This window comes from Aegilops tauschii, chromosome 2 (genome assembly GCF_002575655.3).
Source record: "Aegilops tauschii subsp. strangulata cultivar AL8/78 chromosome 2, Aet v6.0, whole genome shotgun sequence".
NCBI lineage: Eukaryota > Viridiplantae > Streptophyta > Magnoliopsida > Poales > Poaceae > Aegilops > Aegilops tauschii.
The window spans coordinates 118209593-118233428 of NC_053036.3; positions in this window are offsets into that span (position 1 = coordinate 118209593).

The following is a 23836-nucleotide window of genomic DNA, read 5'->3' on the forward strand; positions in this document are numbered from 1 at the left end:
CCGGCCGTCTGGATCGAGGATTTTCTTCTCCACATTCATATGGCTCGTGGAGATGACCTTCAGGCCATTAAATATCTTCCTCTAAAGCTGAAAGACCAGCACGGCACCGGCTGAACAGCCTCCCAGAGAACTCCATTGGAAGCTGGGAAGATTTAGAGGACGCTTTTCGGGCCAACTTCCAGGGCACTTATGACCGGCCACCGGATGCTGATGACCTCAGTCACATAATCCAGCAACCTGGCGAATCAGCTCGCAAGCTTTGGAATCGATTCCTAACTAAAAAGAACCAAATCGTGGACTGTCCGGACAGCGAAGCCTTAGCGGCCTTCAAACATAGCGTCCGTGACGAATGGCTCGCCCGACACCTCGGGCAGGAAAAGCCGAAGACCATGGCAGCTTTAACTGCACTCATGCCCCGTTTATGTGCAGGTGAAGATAGTTGGTTGGCTCGTAGAAGCAACAGCTCTGGCGACCCCGGCACTTCTGAGGCCTGGGACGGCAATGGTAAACCACGCCGCAATAAAAACAAACGTCGAAGCAATAACGATGACGCAGATGACACGGCAGTCAATTCCGGGTTCAGTGGTTCTAAACCCGGTCAACGGAAGAAACCCTTTTAAGGCAACAGGGACGATCCATGCAACTTGGACAAAATCCTTGAGAGGCCCTATCAGATTCATGGCACACCCGATAAGCCTGCAAACCACACCAACAGAAACTGTTGGGTTTTCAAACAGGCCGGTAAGATAAACACTGAACACATGGGAAAGGGACCTCCAAGTGAGGACAATGATGAGCCCCGACAACCAAACACCAGGGGCCAAAAGTAGTTTCCCCCCGAAGTGAAAACGGTGAACATGATCTATGTCACTCACATTCCCAAAAGGGATCACAAGCGTGCACTAAGGGACGTCTACGCCGTAGAGCCTGTCGCCCCAAAATTCAATCCATGGGCAGCATGTCCGATCACCTTTGATCGCAAGGACCACCCAACCAGTATCCGTCACGGGGGTTCGGCCGCCCTGGTACTCGATCCAATCATCGATGGATACCATCTCACTAGAGTCCTTATGGACGGCGGTAGCAGTCTCAACTTGATTTATCAAGACACTGTCCGCAAGATGGGCATCGACCCATCAAGAATCAAGCCTAGTAACACCACCTTTAAAGGAGTGATACCCGGCGTGGAGGCCCGTTGTACGGGCTCATTAACACTGGAGGTAGTATTTGGCTCCCCAGACAATTTCCGAAGTGAAGAACTGATCTTCGACATCGTCCCCTTTTGCAGTGGTTATCATGCACTGCTCGGATGAACTGCTTTCGCTTGCTTTAATGCAGTCCCACACTATGCTTATTTAAAGCTTAAAATGCCCGGACCTCGTGGTGTTATCACAGTCAATGGAAACATGGAGCGCTTCCTCCGTACTGAAGAGCACACTGCGGCCCTTGCAGCCGAGGTGTACGGCGGCCTTGTGAAGCCGAATAATTCGTCGGATATTAAAACTGATGACATCTCTAAACGAGTCCAGTCCGCACCGCGATGATTTGACGGATCCGGACCTCGATTAGTAGCTTGGCCTCCGCCAATTGCCCTATAAGGTTGCAGCTTACGTACCGCGTGTACATAACTACGCACTCAAAATACCTTGGGCAACGTCAGAGGCACACTGCGTAAACAGTCCACAGTACGGCTTGACGCTATTTGGACATTATACACCTTTTCACTGCAGGTTCATTAAGAGCTCTATCCGCTGTATGGTTGCATCAGGGACCCTTTCAAGGCTGGTTTTCCCCTCCTTTACGGACAACCATCAAATACCCCTGTCAAAGGATTTGTTACTAAGGAGAAACGGCGCAGACATGCGGTAGGGCATCACTGGAGTCTTCGAACCATTACTTTTAGGCCCTGTGCTAGACTTTCCCTTATGTAAATTTTTAGGCATGTAACATGACGTTTATATTTATGGCATTATCTGTCGAAACACGCCTCAACGTACTGATAAGGATATAAAGGAAGCGGATGATCCCCCTTTTTTGGGTTTTTTGTCTTATCATCCATATTCCCTCCTTGCTTTCGACTGGCGTTCATGCTTCGGCATGGCCTTTATACCAGGGGCTGTATTCGGCCCCGCAAACTCTTAAGTCCGAACACCTATAGGGAACTCTTCGGCGTCCCGGATATTGCACTATATGCATCGGCTCCGAATCATGTCTTTGGTCTATAGTTGGGTTGCCCGGCTCTTGTATTTACCACCTTAGGTTCCGCAAGTTCGGCTAAGGTAGTAAAGGGAGAACTACTGTGATTGTATTTTCGGTTCGTCCGGTCAAGTACCTCAGTAGAGAAAGCCAAAAACTGACTGTCATGATATGCGAGAGCTGGTCAGCGATCCGGTGACTTAGTGTCATACTACGAATCGTTCGCGATTCATGCCGTGTTATACGAGGGGCTGGGATCCGACCAAGCCGTGTTGCAAAGGCACCGCACTCCGGATTTCCGTTCACGCAAGAGGGGCTAGAACTTAGCCCCACCAATGGACTCCTATGGCTAAGTGAGGATAATAAAGCCGCATAGTCTGATTGCCTAGTTCATCTAGCGGACGCTTACTCCACTTACCAAGACGTTGGATAAAGAGCGGACACGCGTTTGTGAACACCCCGGAAATACTTTCACGGGGGCGGAAGCCGACGACTGGCAATCTTCACATACAAAACGGCCGAACAGGAGGATATACTGACCAAATCAGCATGCGCAAGCATAAATATTTAACATCATGAGTTCATTACATGGTCTTTGCAAACCGAACTCTACTACTCAAATATGACATCCTTTGAACATTGGCCTTCCACAATTCGGGCTCCCTCCAGGACCTCGCCAAAGTACCTCTCCGGCCTTCGGTGATCCTTGCCTTCAGCCGGCCCTGCGGTGGCAATTTCGGTGGCCTTCATCTTCGCCCATTGCACCTCACTACTGCAGGATGTTGCTAATGCGACACTACGATCAGAGACCCTTCGACAAAACTGTGTGCGATGCAATAATTGCAAACGGTGGTGTAAAAGAACCGTAAAAAAAGGTGCAAAACTTTTGCGATGGTGGAGCCATCAAACACAGTTCAAATTTTAGTTGCGTGTGCGATGCAAGGCATACGGTTCAGTTCCATGAACTGTTTGCGATGAGGCGGAACAAAAGAAACGGGCAACCAGATGAAGGCGTGTGCGATATACAACATACGGTTCACTCGGATGAACTGTTTGTGATGAGGAGGAACAATAGAAACGAGCAGCTAGATAAAGGTGTGTGCTATTGAGGGCATATGCTATAGAACGATTAACTGTTTGCGATTAGGCAACAGAACAGAAACAGGTCAGCCAGATCAAAGTGTCTGTGATTATTAGCAACAAAAAAGTGTCTGCCATTGATGGCATACACTTCACATGGATGAACTATTTGCGATTAGCCACAACAAACTGAAACAGTTAGATAGATCAAAGCATGTGCAATAGATGGGCACACACATTCTAATTAAAAGAAGCGTGCGTGATTTTAATAACGAGCGCACATGGTTGTTGGAACAAGATGTGTGCTGACATTGCCTATTGCGGTGCACCCTATGGTGCAAATGCCACGTACGCGGCCGAGAAGGCGTACGTGCCCACGTTACGCCTTTCGGGAATAGTGCCGCACTTATAACCGTCAATAAATTTTGAGCCCGCGTCCCGTCACATTCCAAATTGCAAACCCGTTCACACCGATCAAAACCTAAATGGTTTCCCACTTAGGAGCGTATTAGTACTGGGTTATAAATACTACTACTCCAAGATGACTGCACATTCCTCCTCAACTCCTCAGCCACAAAAACAAACAAGTCATTCATCATCGTTCCCTTGCATCTGCCATGGCCAGCGTGAGTTCTGGGTCGAGAGATTGGCACCAGGGAGATGCGAGCATGGAAACGGAAGCACGAGAGATGTCCCGCCTCACCGCGAAAGCAGCCGGCATGTCCCGCCGCGCGGCCGTAGCAGCACAGAGGTCCCGCTCCATCGCTGAAGCAGCACGAAGGTCCCGCCGCACCGTCGATGCAGTAAACTGGTCCGTCCGCGTCGCGGAAGTAGAAGAGATGTCCCGCCGCGCCGCGAATGCTGCAGAGATGTCCTCCCACACCGCGGTGGCCTGGGAAAATGTCTCGTGGGCAGGCGAGGACTCATACAGGCGCATGCATGCGATCGTCCATAGCCAGATGGATCAGATCTCCGGCTGGGCCAGGTTGCAGGACGACATGAAAGCCTCTTTTGAACAGGCTACCGACGTCATCCGACAACTAAATGAGAGCAATGCGAAGCTCTGGGCCGAGCGCGACCTGCTGAGGGCAAAGATCATCGGAAGTGCGGAGCAGCAAGAGGAGACCACTGCCTTGTTGAAGAGGACCGGCGTCATCATCGAGAAACTTATGGACGAGAATGCCATGCTGCGTATCGAGCCCAGAAGGCTGGTGGAGGAATCCTTTGATGCTCTCAAGCAGCATCTTGAGGACAAGAAAGAGCTCATCGCCGCTTGCCGCGGAGACTAGTTCCCGCGGCTTGCAGTAACACATCAAGAAAGTAGAGATCAGCGAGCCAGATCATTGTCTTCCTTCTTCTTTTGCCCTTGTGTATTTCGGGCGTTGCCGCATGTGGCTTTTTTTAATTATGTTCCTAAATATGTAAGACAATTATTATCCACTATCATTGTCCTTATATTCGTCATGCTTGCTATAAGTCGCAGTCGATGCTATATAGGTCCGTCGGATCTTACATCAAGATCCGTGCAAAAATTTCTTTTCAGATTTTCATTTTTCTCTCTCTTAAATCTCAGTCTAGTGAGACATATAGTCATGCCGTAGAACAGGGGCTCGGGCGCCATTATGGAGACATTGGGAGGGAGGTGCACGGCGGGTAGAGGTCAAAGGGCTCTCCTCCCGATGAGCACGCGCAGGGGTCTGATCGCACTTCTCCCGTACTCAAATAGCTACCCCGCACGACACCTCCTAGCCAAGAAAAAAGGGGATGCGTGGCGACACGTAATTGGTAAGTAGAATGCCCACAGTTTCAATAATACTTGTGTTTCCAATTTGTAACGTGACATCACTTGTTCCAAAATGACTTTGTTGATTGTTAATGTGTGCGCCTTCGTAAATCGGACAGAAAAACTACCACAGCATGTTGGTGCCATGTCATGACACCATGCCAAGTTTCATGATTTTCAGGCGTGTTTTGTATTTACAGGAATTAAAAAACCAAGTTTCTCAATCTTTCCGGCCGAGCCACGACGCCCAGTTTGAATTTCATTTCCATTTCTTGCATGGGACCTAGAAATTCATGCAAGGACACACATGTGATTTTTCAACCAACTTTGGTGCACTGGAGCATGTGCTTGTAGTTCAAATTTGAATTATGCACAACACTCCTGTTGTTCTATGTTGATACCTTAAATGCCCAGAAACTCAATTAATGTAAAAAAGGCCAAATGAACCCCGAAAAATTCAAAAATTAAACACAACACTCCTGTTGTTCTATGTTGACACTAGAATTTTTTTGAAAGCAATAAGATGCAACGAATATCGTTTCGTCCCCGAAGGTGGCATGTTCCCTACCGAAACCATCACGCTTGTTGTGAGAAGCTTATACCCAAACCTGCCCCAAATGGGACAAAATTTTTACCACGGCATGTTGATGCCGCTCCATGATAGCATGCCAAGTTTCATGAATTTCAGACGAGTTTTGGATTTACTAGAATTTGAAAACCAGGTATCTCAATGTTTTCCCGGCAATCAACAGTGCCCTGGTGTTTGAATTTCATTCCCATTTCTTGCATGGGACCTAGAAATTCACCCAAGGACACACATGTGATTTTTCAACCAACTTTGGTGCACTGGAGCATGTGCTTGTAGTTCAAATTTGAATTATGCACATTAAATGCCCAAAAAATCAATTAATGTATAAAAAAGGCCAAACGAACCCCGAAAAATTCAAAAATTAAACACAACACTCCTGTTGTTCTATGTTGACACTAGAATTTTTTTGAAAGCAATAAGAGGCAACTGATACCGTTTTGTCCCCAAAGGTGGCACGTTCCCTACCGAAACCATCACGCTTGTTGTGAGAAGCTCTGGTTTGTGAGAAGCTTATACCCAAACCTGCCCCAATTGGGACAAATTTTTTACCACGGCATGTTGAGGCCGCTCCATGATAGCATGCCAAGTTTCATGAATTTTAGATGAGTTTTAGATTTACTAGAATTTAAAAACCAGGTATCTCAACGTTTTCCCGGCAATCAATAGTGCCCTGGTGTTTGAATTTCATTCCCATTTCTTGCATGGGACCTAGAAATTCACCCAAGGACACACATGTGTTTTTTCAACCAACTTTGGTGCACTGGAGCATGTGCTTGTAGTTCAAATATGAATTATGCACATTAAATGCCCAGAAACCCAATTAATGTATAAAAAAGGCCAAACGAACCCCGAAAAATTCCAAAATTAAACACAACACTCATGTTGTTGTATGTTGACACTAGAAATTTTTTGAAAGCAATAAGAGGCAACGGATATCGTTTCGTCCCCAAAGGTGGCACGTTCCCTATCGAAACCATCACACTTGTTGTGAGAAGCTCTCGATTGTGAGAAGCTTATACCCAAACCTGGCCCAAATGGGACAAATTTTTTACCACGGCATGTTGATGCCACTCCATGATAGCATGCCAAGTTTCATGAATTTCAGACGAGTTCTGGATCAAGTAGATCCCACACAGCTTATTATCACCAACCGTGTGAGATGTAGTACAAAATATCCTGGAGCACCGTCGGTGTATAGTACGCCTATGGCTTACGTGAGAAGGTGCATCGGCTACAGTCCACAGCCGGCATGTCAAGCACACTAGCTCGCTCCCCAAATACTCCCGCCTCTGCATCCCTCGCAATCTCGAAAATATTACTGCCTCGTAATCTCGAAAATATCTATCGCCTGGAAGGTTTTAATGTTTGATAGCACACGATTAGTATGTGCGGACCGTGTGCGATGTCTGTTACTCCCGCTCTGCTTCAGTCCCTTGATTCAAATTTTCAGTAGCCCCAGCATTTTAATCTCGCCTCTGCATCCCTTGCAATCTCAAAAATATCTGCTCGCCCTTGATCCAAATTTTCAGTAGCCTCCCCTTGTTACTCCCGCCTAGTAAAATTTTCAGTTGCCATAGTATTTCCTCAAACACCACCTTGCTCCCCCACCCCCGCCCCCTCAACACACACCACACACTCCCCAAAACCTCCGCTCACACAGACACACACAACCCTCGAAACCATTGGTAGGTCGCCGCCATCGCTGGCGCCTCCATCCTCAACCTATGCCTGTGTGGCGGGGAGCTGGAGGAGCCAATGGCCAAAAAGAGGTTTATCGCGGCCTTTTCGCCCGACGCCGGCGAGGTGGCCGTCGAGGTGTCCCTGTCATCCTCCGCAGGCTCGATCCGCCGTCGCCGGTCCCCCGATCCGCCCGCCGCCGCACCCCTACGCCGGTTCGAGGACTTCCCCATCCTCCCTCAGACCCGACAGCCGATGAGGTCCTACCTCGGGGTCCGGCAGGGGTGGTGGGGGATGTGGGTCGCCGAGATTACAGATCAGGAGACCCACACCCGCCGCTGGCAAGTCCGCTACCACGGGTGTGGCAAGTCCACCGAAAGTAGTTTAGCTTAGTTTAAATTTATGTTTTATGCTCAGTTATGCAAAACTATCTATGTTTATGTTTGAATGCATGATACTTTCGGTTGAACCTGCTTTGAACTTGATCAAATTGAAGCTTACAACGTTAAGTTTAGGGGATCGACTAGAAAAGGCCAAAAATTACTGGAGTGTATATATATATATATCCACTAAGGGTTTTAGTCCTTTAACTTTTAAAGGATCGGCTAGAGATGACCTTATGACTTGTTTATTTCAGCTCTTCACAATGTGATACTCTATATGTGCAGCTATTTGCCGTGCAGTTCAATTTCGTTAATAATAGTTTCAACAATACCACTATGAATTACGATATTTGGTTGCTGTTAAGGATATTGCAGTTAACATGCCTTTTCGTTTTTTAACAATACTAGTGTACTTTAGACCTGCACAATACCAGTTTGAATGACTATTTGCTTGTTTTTAAATGTTATGCCTGATGCAGTTAACATACCTTTCCACTTCTTGTTTTGCTTAACTAGCGTGCTTAAGCCTGCACACTGAAGCTATCATTTGTAGATTATGTTGTCTACCATGGATATATTTGGTTGATGTTTAGCCTGTTGTGCTTAACATGCCTTTATATGTACTCATGCAGGACAATATTGAGAACAGTGTTGTTTTCCATCGAGGTTAGTTTCATCGCATAGCTTATATGTACTCACTGTTCAGGATATAGGTAGTTGGTACCATATAGCTTGGGGCTAATACGGGATTAATCATCGAATCAAACATTTCACTGAATATATATGTAACCCATTTATCAATAGGTTAACTAGGGCCATATTTAATATATCTGAGGCTACATAGCAACATACATTGTACTGAATGACTAAATACGCAATCGCAGGCTACATAGCAACAAGGAAGAGTGTTACCTTAATGTTCTAATGATGTCTAGATATACATGTAATAAAATCTTATATAATGGGATGGAGGGAGTGTTGTACTACTGTCACAGCCCTAGAATTGTTTGTAACTCTTTGCATTAAAGCATCCATGCATCGTGTTTAAATTCAAAGGAAATTTGAATTGGGGATGACCAAGCCCTGGCACTAAATAAATTCAAATAGGTTCAACTCAAAATATTTTCAATGAACCTACAATGCCCTCCAAAAATGTTCATTATTTATGGAAAAGGGTGAAAACCTTAACCAGTGATGATTCACATTTTTCTATGGCATTTATGGTCTTTGAATTAATCCAATAAGTATTTGCATTGGAGTTATAAATTCCTATAATTATATTTTAGCTCCAATAATTCTGAAACATTTTGTGGGTCTCCAGAATAATCCATCTAGCTCCCACAATATTTTTCAGAAGCAACAAAATTGAATTGGTTTCAAAACCAAATTCAAACACATATGCAAAATAGAAAAACAAAAACAAAAATGCTAAAAGAGGGAACTAACCTAGCGGCCCGCTGCTGTACCTGCTGGCCCAGCCCACCTGGCCCTCCTGCCAGTCATCTTCCTCCTCTGCTAGTAGGCAGAGGCAGGACAAAGCGCGCACGCGCCCGAGCACGCCACGCCTCCACCTACTTGCCTGCCTCCCCGCCAGCGCAACACCGCGAGCCCTCTCCGCGGTGCCGTCCGGATCGAACCCTCCCTCTCTTTCGTCCTCTCTCTCTCATCCTCATCCTCATCCTCTTCCCTGGATCCCTCTCTCTCACCATCCGAGCGACCTCGTCGCCGCCGCTCGCCGTTGCCGTAGCCACCGTCATCGTCTCGCCTCGCTGTTGATTCCAGTCGCTCCGCCGTCGTCCGCATCATCTCAAGCCGACGAACGCAAGCCAAGGATCACCACGCCGTCGTCTTCGAGCTCGTCACCGCCACATCTGCTCGCCGGACTTCGCCGGTCAATTCACCATCTCCAACGCCTCCCCGAGCCCGCTGATCTACTCTACGTGTCCACTGTGAGCCCCTGCGTTGAACCCCTCTCTCCCCTCGCTCGTTTGCTTCCTGCAACCGCAACGGCCATCATGGCCGAGAGCTTGGCTCCGCCGGCCATGCCGCCGCCGTGACCACGGCCACGCAAGCTCGCAGCCGAGCACCGTAACATGTTCAGGGCGACCCTAGGATCCAAACTCGACCAACCGCTGCTCCATTCGTCCACCGTAGCGCCGATCTCGTCGTTGTACGAACTCCGGCCGCCGCACTAGTCGCCGCCGCCGCTGTTTTGGTGCACGCCGGCTCGAACCGATGGCACCGCTGGACGCGCACGAGCGCCATCGTCACGTAGGTGGTCTCTGCCGGCCATTTGGTCGTCGGAGCAAGAAACCCGAGCCGCTGCTGCGTGACTCCGCCGCGTTTCTGGTCGCCACCGGCATAGCTCCGGTGACGCTGACGTGGTTTAGGCTAATCCCGAATTAGTTAGCCACTAACCACTACCCCAACCCACTGACAGACGGGCCCCACCATTTAATTAACCACAGGGTTATTCCCTATTTAATTTAAGCTAATGCCCGTGACCCCACGAGTCAGTTTGACCTTGCCGCCTCAGCATTGACCTGGCCCCACTGGTCAGCCTCTACTGCTCACGCTGTTACACTGACATGCGGGGCTCACTGTCAGGTTTGACCCGGGTCAGCCATGGTTGACCTGGTGATGTCATGCCGTTGTCATGGTGACGCAGAAATGATTTTCTGGACTAAAAATAATCAGAAAATTCCAGAAAATGTCCAAAACTTCTAAAATTCATAGAAATGAAACTATAGCTCAGAATGAAATAAATTATATATGAAAAATGATCAAAAAATCCAAAGAATCTGAATATGGCATTTTCATGCATGTTTCAACAAGTTAACCTCACTGAAAAGGAGAATTCATGATTATGCAATAAATAGTAATTAGTTTTGGAGTTGGAATTTGCTATAGGTTTGAATTCCACTTCAATGAATATGACTAACTGTTGCACTAGGTCAATTCAGTACCTTAATATGACATATCATTCATATGAATGTGCATTGCATTGATTGTGGTTCCTCTTGTGTTTGCCGGTGGTTGTTCCCTCTCCGTAGATGTGGTTCCGACGACGTGTTCGATGACACCGATGAAGAACTATATTATCTTCAGAAGTGCCAGGCAAGCAAAACCCCCTTGTTCATTCTCCCACTCTCTTGCTCCTGCTCTCTTTGACTGCATTAGGACAACAACGATTCATCTGTTACTTGCTGTGGTAGTTGAACCCCTTTTCCTCTGCATGACCTGTCATTGCCACAGTAAATAGATGAAACCCACTAGCATGAGTAGTTGTTGTTTGAGCCCTGATGTGCCTACTCATTCATGCTTTTTTGTCATGCCTGCTACTGCTTAGAGTTGAGTCAGGTCTGATTCATCGGGAATGAATTGGAATGGTGATGAACATGTCCTACCGTGTGTGAGCTAAGTGTGTCAACACGATTTGGTAAAGGTAGCGGTGAGAGGCCATGTAGGAGTACATGGTGGGTTGTCTCATTGTAGCCGTCCTCAGGAACTGAGTTCTGTGTTTGTGATCCATGAACAACTACTACCATGCATTGGGCCCGAAACCAATGGACCCTCTCGGCTTCTTAACCACCCCTGTCCTTTGTCCAGGAGTTGCAACTAGTTTCTGGTGTTTGTAGTATGCTGGAGGCCGTGCGCAGCGCTGCTCCGCGGGGTGGGCTGTGATGCGGTAGGCACGTGGCACGGTGTACCGGGCGCCAGTTTGGTGTCTCGGGAACCCTGCACACATCGTTTGGGGTTGTGAGCGAAACCCCGGCCGGATCTCCTCATGGATGGAACCCGAATAGGCGATAAACATGGACTAGAGACTTGTGTGGTTAGTCAGGTCATGGCCGACTCCCTCGCCAGGCTTCCGCTTGAAGGTTGCCGAGATACACGACGTGTACATGGTGGTAATTGGCGAGAGCGTGTGTGAAGAAGTACACCCCTGCAGGGTTATAAATGATCTATTCGAATAGCCATGTCCGCGGTAAAGGACTCCTGGGTTGCCTATACAGTTCATAGACAAGTGAAAGTGGATACTCTAAAATGCGCAGGATAAGCGTGAGTGCTATGGATGGCGTTCTCGTAGGGAGATGGGAGCGGATCCATAGTGGTGTATTGAAATGGTGAATTTGTGGACTCGTGTGCGCCACCCCAAAAGAGTTACTTGCAGTAGTAGTTTAGGTTAGCCACTGAGTCAAAGCTGGCTTGCTGCAGTTAAACCCCACCATCCCTTTGTTGATAATGATGCATATGTAGTTAGTTCTGATGTAAGTCTTGCTGGGTACATTTGTACTCACGTTTGCTTAATTTATGTTTTTGCAGAGAGACTTCAGTCTCGCTAGTAATTCCGTGTGGACTTCGACGTTTAGCTTGATACCTCAGCTACGATCTTGTGCCCCCGGCAGGATCTGATAGATAGTCAGGCTTCTCAGCCTTTTTCATTTGTAGATGTCTGTACTCAGACATGTTAAGCTTCCGCATGTGCTTTGACTTGTATGCTCTGAATGTTGGGTCATGAGACCCATGTTTGTAATATCTCGCTCCTCAGAGCCTATTGAATAATACTTGAGTCGTAGAGTTATGTTGTGATGCCATGTTGTATTTACTTATATCGAGCATATTGTGTGTATGATTGAAATGCTTGGTATGTGTGGGATTCGACAACCTAGTTGTTTATCCTTGGTAGCCTCTCTTATGGGGAAATGTAGTCTTGTGCTTCCATGAGCCATAGTAGTCCGCTACAGCCCGGTTCAACGGAGTCCTGCTAGCCCAGCACTACTGCTCCGGAACACTTGAATGGCCGGCATGTGATTCACTTCGTTCTTGTGTCTGTCCCTTCGGGGAAATGTCACGCGGTGACATCCAGAGTCCTGCATAGCCTGCTACAGCCCGGTTCACCGGAGTCCTGTTAGCCCAGTGCTACAGCCCGGATTCGCACGCTGCTGACCGACATGCTCGATGTTGATTCATGTATGCCTGTCCCTGTAAGTTAGTGCCACTTGGGTTTCACGACTAGTCATGTCGGCTCGGGTTCTCTGTCATATGGATGCTAGCGACACTATCATATACGTGAGCCAAAAGGTGCAAACGGTCCCGGGCCATGGTAAGGCGACACCCGTGGGAATACCGTGCGTGAGGGCGCAAAGTGATATGAGGTGTTACCGGCTAGATCGATGTGACTTGGAATCGGGGTCCTCACAGCTTTGGTATCAGAGCCTGATTGCCTGTAGGATTACCAAGCCAAACTGGTCGAAGTTGAGTCTAGAAATGCTTTAGTTATATGTAGGGGTATTGATTGTGGGATGGAACGTAAGGCTCTTTTTACTCCTTTACCTTATGCCCTTCTGATCCGAGTCATCCTCTTCTCTTCTACGGGGATTTAGAACTAGGCCTTCTCATCTATCTCTCAGGATGACGTGTTACTAAACCGTAGACTCTTAGGATTGTTGGTCTCAAGCCCCAGTTCAGTTTCTACTACTCCAGTGTGTTGTTAGGTGGACTTGGAACCTTGAGATGATGTTGTTGAGTGGTTATGCCACCATTTTGCATGATGTCTCAAATCATTTTGAGCATTTACAGCCGTTATGCTGTCTGAGTCATCCCAGGTTTCTAGATAGTCTGATGCACTTGCAATCATTCCTCCATGTTCCTGATGTCCATTTGGGCTAGATTAATCACACTAATCGGTGAGTTGAGGTACTCTGTTGCCTCGACATATATGTTGGAGCTATTATTATGACCCTAGGTGCTTTAGGGAGTCACCTAGTAATCTAGCCATGTTTTGTGTTCCCGGTGTGATGATTCCGGCCATCATTCTTGAAAGCATCCCGTGATGCCATTTAGTAGTAGGTATTCTATTCCTGGGTTCTTGAACTCGAGATTCACCCTACTTACCTCCTGTTGATAGTGTTGCTAGTCCTTTAGGATATTAGTAACCTTTGCGATAGTCCTCGAGGTTCATGGTACATCCTTCTTCCAATTACCATGAACCATTCTTGGCAGGAGTTCTTTTGAACCAAAAGGTCACGACCAGAGTGCTCTCGATGAGTTCTCCTTTCTATATTGTGAATCTGCCAGTTCTACCCTTTTCGCATGGGTTATCCGGAAGAAATGTTGAGCTTCGCTCGACATACTAATCTATGCATACACAACTCAGAAAAAGATATGTTCCTTTGAGTTGTCCCTCTTTAGTTGTATCCCGACCTCCGTCTATCAGGTGATAGTCAGGAATAGTTGTGCCATCATGTTCGTCAGTGTCTATTATCTTTGTGATCCGTCGAGCCGTTCTATTTCAGAATGGCTAGGAGAAACAAACTCCAGTACCTTATCCATTTCTAGGATTGGGTCAAAGTAGTTGTATTCCGCAGATCAAAATGCCAAACTAGCTTTTGTTCTGTTCTACCTTGGAGTATTACCCTATCATGTCAAGAGTATCATAGGAATTGCACCATCTCTTATGAATTCTTGATGCAGTGATACTTCTCACCATCATCATTCATTCCTCGGTCCTCGTGTTGTTGTAACCGGAATGCCAACAAGTGAATTGTAATGTGTGAAATCAATACTCTGGGCAACTCGTTTCTTGGTAGTAAATGGACAATATTCTCATTCTTAGCATGTTGGTTATTGAGTCATCATTCTAAGGTAGATTGTGCTACCTAGTCCTTATTTCTGGTGCACTCTTCGATCAATGAGTTAGGATTATTCAATCCCTTGCTTATTTGATCACATCGTCTTGCCCTGAAAAGCAAGATTGTTCTCGAGCTTAATAACATATCGGTGGTTCGTGATTTTCCGAATATCTTCTCGGAAGTATTACCAGGTTGTTCCCTGACCGCTATGTTGAGCTCGAGATCACGTTGGTTTTTCTCTAAACCAGCCATTCTCCAAGAATCGGTGTTGGATACCCCTGAGCTAGTTGGTTAAGCTAAACAACAACTTGGAGAGTTGGAAGATAAAAAGCTTTGCCGAATTTGGTTCTTTCTGAAGGGATATCTTTGTGTTTGTGTGTGTGTTGAAGAAAGATGATATCTTCACGAATTGGTCCTCGTGATCAGTTGTTGGATCTATTGTCTTGTCAAAACTTTGACTTGAGTATGGGCTATCGTCAAGTCAAATCAGAACCATCGATGTTCGTAATGTTGTCTTACTCGTGGTTGATCCCTCGAGCATACACCATTAGATCTTTTGGTCTGACCAATGCTATCACCGTTTCACATAATGGTGGGAGTCCAGTGATATGGAAATTCCGATGAGTTGCTATTGAGTCCATCAGCAGCATTTTGTCTCCTCCATGAATCATGTTGAACATTAAGCTAGTGTTGGAAACTTTTATAAGCATTATCTTCATGTCCCGTTCGTGAAGCATATGTTGGATGAAAGAAGTGACTCCCTCTCATTCATGTGCATTCGATGCAAGTTGCCGCAGTGAATTTGAGAAAGTTAGTTTTGCTTCCCCTGTAATCGTCCCAAGGCAGTCATGCATGTGCGAAGTATTCTGTGGTTTGGTAGATTAATTACCTCCATTCCATATGTATTCCCTAGCACACCAAGCCACTGGCTGATTTTTTCAAGGAAAAGAAGTTTCTTCATAAGAGCTAATCATATGACTTATGCAAGGACTTCGATATCCTTGATGATGGTTCCCAACTAGGACTCAGTAGTGTTTCATTGTAAGACTACTATGTGGTCATGCTTGTCTGGGACAGCGTGTTCACATGTGTTTAGCAGAACCAGCTCATGTTTTGGAGCATGCTACCATAATTCATTTCCCGAGAATCTCGCAATGTCATCTCGTCGGTTTGTGTTGCAAACTTTATTTTCCAGACATGCTGTCTAAAATATCCTGTTACCAACCAGATCTGAATCTCAAGCAGATATGATGGTTGGAACTTCTCCAAGACCTATGATGTAGGCCCCGACAAGGTTGATGTTCTGGCCGACACACCTAGCCGGAAGATCTATCATTGTAGTATCTTGATTGAGCGATTTGACTATCTTCTCCATGAGGATTTCGTGTGACTCATTCTAGAAGTTGCTCCTTAGGGATCCTTGTGCTCTCGGTTTCCTCGGTTATGTTATAACCTTTCTAAACAGTGGGCTCACTCTCTACTGTTGGGTTTCTCCCTAGTTACTAGAATCATTCCCAACATTTGCCTTTTATTCCCATCTTGCACCTCCGTTGTGCCATCCTACCACGGGTTCCATCCATTTCCGAAGATAAGTAGAGATCATCCATTACGTTGTCTTCAACAAGGTAGTCCACATCATCCATTCTAGTCAGGGTATGTCATTCTTTAGAGCTCCTTCAAACGATTGCTCGAGATTTGCCCTAGGCTGGTATAGAGAATTTTATTTATCTCTGAATCAAAAGTAATTCTTTTTGCCATTTAAGGGAATAACTCTACGAGTCACCTCCCCCAAGGTGCCCTGTTATGGGATCATGGTAATTGCCTCCTTGCTACTTTGAAACCCTCGCCAAATTGTTTCTTCTATCCCTCTTGATACATGTTTTGCCTATCAGCTCCAGAGATGTTTCTACGTCTCATTCCGTGAGTTGATCTTGAGTGATTGATCTTCGAGGAGATTGTTTCCTGTAGAGTTTCCCTCTGTCATCATCGTGTTGGATGAAGATCACGAAAGCAAAGACGTCAAGATCAATTGGAGCAATGAATCAACATCTTCGAGAAGGGAAATTGGATCATGAAGATCGTGTTAGCTTTCTGTCCCCTCTGTCTTCTTGCCTCACGTCTTGAATCTCGGGACGAGATTCTTGTTTAGTGGGGGTGAGTTTTCACAACCCTAGAATTGTTTGTAACTATTTGCATTAAAGCATCCATGCATCGTGTTTAAATTCAAAGGAAATTTGAATTGGGGATGACCAAGCCCTGGCACTAAATCAATTCAAATAGGTTCAACTCAAAATATTTTCAATGAACCTAGAATGCCCTCCAAAAATGTTCATTATTTATGGAAAAGGGTGAAAACCTTAACCAGTGATGATTCACATTTTTCTATGGCATTTATGGTCTCTGAATTAATCCAATAAGTATTTGCATTGGAGTTATAAATTCCTATAATTATATTTTAGCTCCAATAATTCTGAAACATTTTGTCGGTCTCCAGAATAATCCATCTAGCTCCCACAATATTTTTCAGAAGCAACAAAATTGAATTGGTTTCAAAACCAAATTCAAAACACATATGCAAAATAGAAAAACAGAAACAGAAATGGAAAAGGAGGGAACTAACCTGGCGGCCCGCTGCTGTACCTGCTGGCCCAGCCCACCTGGCCCTCCTGCCAGTCTTCTTCCTCCTCTGCCAGTAGGCAGAGGCAGGACAAAGCGCGCACACCTCCACCTGCTTGCCTGCCTGCCCGCCAGCGCAACACCGCGAGCCCTCTCCGCGGTGCCGTCCGGATCGAACCCTCCCTCTCTTTCGTCCTCTCTCTCTCTCATCCTCATCCTCTTCCCTGGATCCCTCTCTCTCACCATCCGAGCGACCTCGTCGCCGCCACTCGCCATTGCCGTAGCCACATCATCGTCTCGCCTCGCCGTTGATTCCAGTCGCTCCGCCGTCGTCCGCATCATCTCAAACCGACGAACGCAATCCAAGGATCACCACGCCGTCGTCTTCGAGCTCGTCACCGCCGCATCTGCTCGCCGGACTTCGCTGGTCGATTCACCATCTCCAACGCCTCCCCGAGCCTGCTGATCTACTCTACGTGTCCACTGTGAGCCCCTGCGTCGAACCCCTCTCTCCCCTCGCTCGTTTGCTTCCTGCAACCGCAACGGCCATCATGGCCGAGAGCTTGGCTCCGCCGGCCATGCCGCCGCCGTGACCACGGCCACGCAAGCTCGCAGCCGAGCACCCTAACATGTTCAGGGTGACCCTAGGATCCTAACTCGACCAACCGCTGCTCCATTCGTCCACCGTAGCGCCGATCTCGTCGTTGTACAAACTCCGGCCGCCGCACTAGTCGTCGCCGCCGCACTAGTCGTCGCCGCCGCTGTTTTGGTCCACGCCGGCTCGAACCGATGGCACCGCTGGACGCGCACGAGCGCCAGCATCACGTAGGTGGTCTCCGCCGGCCATTTGGTCGCCGGAGCAAGAAACCCGAGCCGCTGCTGTGTGACTCCGCCGCGTTTCTGGTCGCCGCCGGCGTAGCTCCGGTGACGCTGACATGGTTTAGGCTAATCCCAGATTAGTTAGCCACTAACCACTACCCCAACTCACTGACAGACGGGCCCCACCATTTAATTAACCACAGGGTTATTCCCTATTTAATTTAAGCTAATGCCCGTGACCCCACCAGTCAGTTTGACCTTGCCACCTCAGCATTGACCTGGCACCACTGGTCAGCCTCTGCTGCTCACGCTGTTACACCGACATGCGGGGCCCACTGTCAGGTTTGACCCAGGCCAGCCACGGTTGACCTGGTGACGTCATGCCGTTGTCATGCTGACACATAAATGATTTTCTGGACTAAAAATAATCAAAAAATTCCAGAAAATGTCCAAAACTTCTAAAATTCATAGAAATGAAACTATAGCTGAGAATGAAATAAATTATATATGAAAAATGATCAAAAAATCCAAAGAATCTGAATATGGCATTTTCATGCATGTTTCAACAAGTTAACCTCACTGAAAAGGAGAATTCATGATTATGCAATAAATAGTAATTAGTTTTGGAGTTGGAATTTGCTATAGGTTTGAATTCCACTTCAATGAATATGACTAACTATTGCACTAGGTCAATTCAGTACCTTAATATGACATATCATTCATATGAATGTGCATTGCATTGATTGTGGTTCCTCTTGTGTTTGCCGGTGGTTGTTCCCTCTCCGTAGATGTGGTTCCGACGACGTGTTCGATGACACCGATGAAGAACTATATTATCTTCAGAAGTGCCAGGCAAGCAAAACCCCCTTGTTCATTCTCCCACTCTCTTGCTCCTGCTCTCTTTGACTGCATTAGGACAACAACGATTCATCTGTTACTTGCTGTGGTAGTTGAACCCCTTTTCCTCTGCATGACCTGTCATTGCCACAGTAAATAGATGAAACCCACTAGCATGAGTAGTTGTTGTTTGAGCCCTGATGTGCCTACTCATTCATGCTTTTTTGTCATGCCTGCTACTGCTTAGAGTTGAGTCAGGTCTGATTCATCGGGAATGAATTGGAATGGTGATGAACATGTCCTACCGTGTGTGAGCTAAGTGTGTCAACACGATTTGGTAAAGGTAGCGGTGAGAGGCCATGTAGGAGTACATGGTGGGTTGTCTCATTGTAGCCGTCCTCAGGAACTGAGTTCTGTGTTTGTGATCCATGAACAACTACTACCATGCATTGGGCCCGAAACCAATGGACCCTCTCGGCTTCTTAACCACCCCTGTCCTTTGTCCAGGAGTTGCAACTAGTTTCTGGTGTTTGTAGTATGCTGGAGGCCGTGCGCAGCGCTGCTCCGCGGGGTGGGCTGTGATGCGGTAGGCACGTGGCACGGTGTACCGGGCGCCAGTTTGGTGTCTCGGGAACCCTGCACACATCGTTTGGGGTTGTGAGCGAAACCCCGGCCGGATCTCCTCATGGATGGAACCCGAATAGGCGATAAACATGGACTAGAGACTTGTGTGGTTAGTCAGGTCATGGCCGACTCCCTCGCCAGGCTTCCGCTTGAAGGTTGCCGAGATACACGACGTGTACATGGTGGTAAGTGGCGAGAGCGTGTGTGAAGAAGTACACCCCTGCAGGGTTATAAATGATCTATTCGAATAGCCATGTCCGCGGTAAAGGACTCCTGGGTTGCCTATACAGTTCATAGACAAGTGAAAGTGGATACTCTAAAATGCGCAAGATAAGCGTGAGTGCTATGGATGGCGTTCTCGTAGGGAGACGGGAGCGGATCCATAGTGGTGTATTGAAATGGTGAATATGTGGACTCGTGTGCGCCACCCCAAAAGAGTTACTTGCAGTAGTAGTTTAGGTTAGCCACTGAGTCAAAGCTGGCTTGCTGCAGTTAAACCCCACCATCCCTTTGTTGATAATGATGCATATGTAGTTAGTTCTGATGTAAGTCTTGCTGGGTACATTTGTACTCACGTTTGCTTAATTTATGTTTTTGCAGAGAGACTTCAGTCTCGCTAGTAATTCCGTGTGGACTTCGACATTTAGCTTGATACCTCAGCTACGATCTTGTGCCCCCGGCAGGATCTGATAGATAGTCAGGCTTCTCAGCCTTTTTCATTTGTAGATGTCTGTACTCAGACATGTTAAGCTTCCTCATGTGCTTTGACTTGTATGCTCTGAATGTTGGGTCATGAGACCCATGTTTTTAATATCTCGCTCCTCAGAGCCTATTGAATAATACTTGAGTCGTAGAGTTATGTTGTGATGTCATGTTGTATTTACCTATATCGAGCATATTGTGTGTATGATTGAAATGCTTGGTATGTGTGGGATCCGACAACCTAGTTGTTTATCCTTGGTAGCCTCTCTTATGGGGAAATGTAGTCTTGTGCTTCCATGAGCCATAGTAGTCCGCTACAGCCCGGTTCAACGGAGTCCTGCTAGCCCAGCACTACTGCTCCGGAACACTTGAATGGCCGGCATGTGATTCACTTCGTTCTTGTGTCTGTCCCTTCGGGGAAATGTCACGCGGTGACATCCAGAGTCCTGCATAGCCTGCTAGAGCCCGGTTCACCGGAGTCCTGTTAGCCCAGTGCTACAGCCCGGATTCGCACGCTGCTGACCGACATGCTCGATGTTGATTCATGTATGCCTGTCCCCGTAAGTTAGTGCCACTTGGGTTTCACGACTAGTCATGTCGGCCCGGGTTCTCTGTCATATGGATGCTAGCGACACTATCATATACGTGAGCCAAAAGGCGCAAACGGTCCCAGGCCATGGTAAGGCGACACCCGTGGGAATACCGTGCATGAGGCCACAAAGTGATATGAGGTGTTACCTCTCAAACTACATGATTGGCGGTCGGCCATCACAAGGGGTTGAACTAGAGTCCTGCATGCCTTCTGCATCTAGGAGAGAACAATGGGGCCATTCCGCTTCACCTTGTTCAGCAACCGGAATGTCGGTCGCCTCTTTCTTTACCATATGTAATACTACAAGTATAGAACCCTGGTTCATCATTCTTTATTTGGTGCTTATGTAATTCTTAAACATATGGACCTATGAATCGAATAATGCATTGGGTGTTTGAACCTGATGGATATGAATAAAGCTAAAGCCTACTTTCAAGTTTAAATTTGGTACAATTTTAAATAGCAACAATTAAATTAGGGCGAAATTACGGTGTTGCCGGAGTAAATGACCACGGGGAGCCTCATGAGCTCCCCATGGTATTTCAAGACATCGGGGCCGGCTGCGCCCGTAAAGCATCAAAGACAAATGACAGCTGGCCCAAGCGGCCGACTGCCAGAAGGCGGCGGAATCAAGAAGGCGCCCTGGAAGTGGGCCGGCTCCTAGCAGGCGGCCTCCAGGGAGGCCGACTCCTAGCAGGTGGCCCCTCGTGCCCTCAAAGTTTGCACCCACATAAACACGACAAGACGGGGCGTGGCTATAGTGCAGCCTGCCACCCCCGAATCCAGGGTGGAACGTGGCCACAGTGCAGCGTACCAGGCGGACATCCCACGCCCGGCGCAACACTGTTGCCACGCTGCTCATGACATCATCCATGGCAGAGGAAGCCATGCTCCCACGACGGGCTGTCGGTATGGCCCGCAGGCGGCGGGCCCTACCTGTCCATGAGAAGCTAGAAGGCGGCGAGCCCTGACCAGTCGGCTCAGGGGGAGGCCGGCTCCTAGCAGGCGGCCCTCCCCCTTTCTTGGAGTCTGTGCGCCATTAACGAGATAAGACGGGATGTGGCTACAGTGAGCGCCCGCCAGGCGGCGGGACTGTAGCCACGCTCCCCCAACAAAGCCCCCATCATTAGAGGCGAGGCTACAGTATAGAGTAGCCGACAGGACCCGCAGGCGACGGGCCCAACCTGTCGGCCGAGAGACCGGCAGCCGGCGGGACCCACCAGGCGGCGTGCCCTAACAGCCGGCGGAGAAGCCGACACCCAGAGACACTGACGGCCGGGCCCCACACCCGACCGGATTACCATTGTAACCCTGGGGGGTAGGCCTATATAAACCCCCCAGGGCACGCATGCAAAGGGTTCAACACCATAGATAACACATGCACATAGAGAGAGGAGTAGAGCTATCCTTGCCCTTCTTCCTCCTCTAGCCAAACAGCTCAAGGAGCAACCTTCTAGCCACTCTATTGACATAGTGATCATGCGGAGACCTCGCAGAGCAGGACTAGGGGTGTTATCTCCTAGGAGAGCCCCGAACCTAGGTAAGATGCGTCGGTGTACGTGTTTACGCCTCATCCCGTGTCTAGGCACCGACGACGTTCTCTTGTCCTCCTCCATGAAAATCCACCCCCTGGCATATGTCGCTAGATTTCCCCGACATTTGTCGCCCACCGTGGGGCTAGGTGCACCGTCGTCCGGAGATCTGTTCTGGACGGGAACCCTATTCCTTCCTGGCGAGCGCAGCCGGCCCGGCACGCCCGATGGTGTTTGTGCCGACGCGCTGCATGGCGCGGAAGCCGCTTGCGCAGCGAGCTGCCTCGTCGATTTCATATACAGGATCCGCCTCTCTGACAAACCCGCACCCGACGCGGGAGCAGCCAACTCTGGGAGCTGCCTCGTTGACCTCCTTGGCAAGCTCCATGATACGTCTCCGTCGTATCTATAATTTTTGATCGTTCCATGCCAATATTATACAACTTTCATATACTTTTGGCAACTTTTTATACTATTTTTGGGACTAACATATTGATCCAGTGCCCAGTGCCAGTTCCTGTTTGTTGCATGTTTTATGTTTCGCAGAAAACCCATATCAAACGGAATCCAAACGGGATAAAAACAGACGGAGAATATTTTTGGAATATTTGGAAAATATGGGAAGAAGAATCCACGCGAGACGGTGCCCGAGGGGGGCACGAGGCAGGGGCGTGCCCCTGACCCTCGTGGGCCCCCGTAAGGCGGTTGCTGCTCTACTTTGGCCGCAAGAAAGCTAATTTTCGGAGAAAAATCTGGGCGAAGGTTTCAATCCAATCGGAGTTACGGATCTCCATATATATACGAAACGGTGAAAGGGCAGAAGAGGAGAACGCAGAAACAGAGAGAGATAGAGAAACATATCCAATCACGGAGGGGCTCTTGCCCCTCCCATGCCATGGAGGCCAAGGACCAGAGGGGAAACCCTTCTCCCATCTAGGGAGGAGGTCAAGGAATAAGAAGAAGATGGGGCCCCCTCTCCCCTTCTCTTCCGGTGGCGCCGGAACGCTGCCGTGGCCACCATCATCATCACCGCGATCTTCACCAACACCTCCGCGATCTTCACCAACATCTCCATCACCTTCCCCCCTCTATCTATAGTGGTCCACTCTCCCGCAACCCGCTGTACCCTCTACTTGAACATGGTGCTTTATGCTTCATATTATTATCCAATGATGTGTTGCCATCCTATGATGTCTGAGTGGATTTTTATTGTCCTATCGGTGGTTGATGAATTGCTATGATTGATTTAATTTGCTTGTGGTTATGTTGCTGTCCTTTGGTGCCCATCATATGAGCGCGCGCGTGGATCACACCATAGGGTTAGTTGTATGTTGATAGGACTATGTATTGGAGGGCAAGAGTGATAGAAGCTTCTACCTAGCATAGAAATTGATGCATACGGGATTGAAGGGGGACCAATATATCTTAATGCTATGGTTGTGTTTTAACTTAATGAACGTTAGTAGTTGCGGATGCTTGCTAATAGTTCCAATCATAAGTGCATAGAATTCCAAGTCAGGGATGTCATGCTAGCAGTGGCCTCTCCCACATAAAACTTGCTATCGGTCTAGTAAAGTAGTCAATTGCTTAGGGACAATTTCACAACTCCTACCACCACTTTTTCACACTCGCTATATTTACTTTATTGTGTCTTTACTTAAACAGCCCCTACTTTTTATTTACGCGCTCTTTATTATCTTGCAAACCTATCTAAAAACACCCACTAAGTACTTCTAGTTTCATACTTGTTCTAGGTAAAGCGAACGTTAAG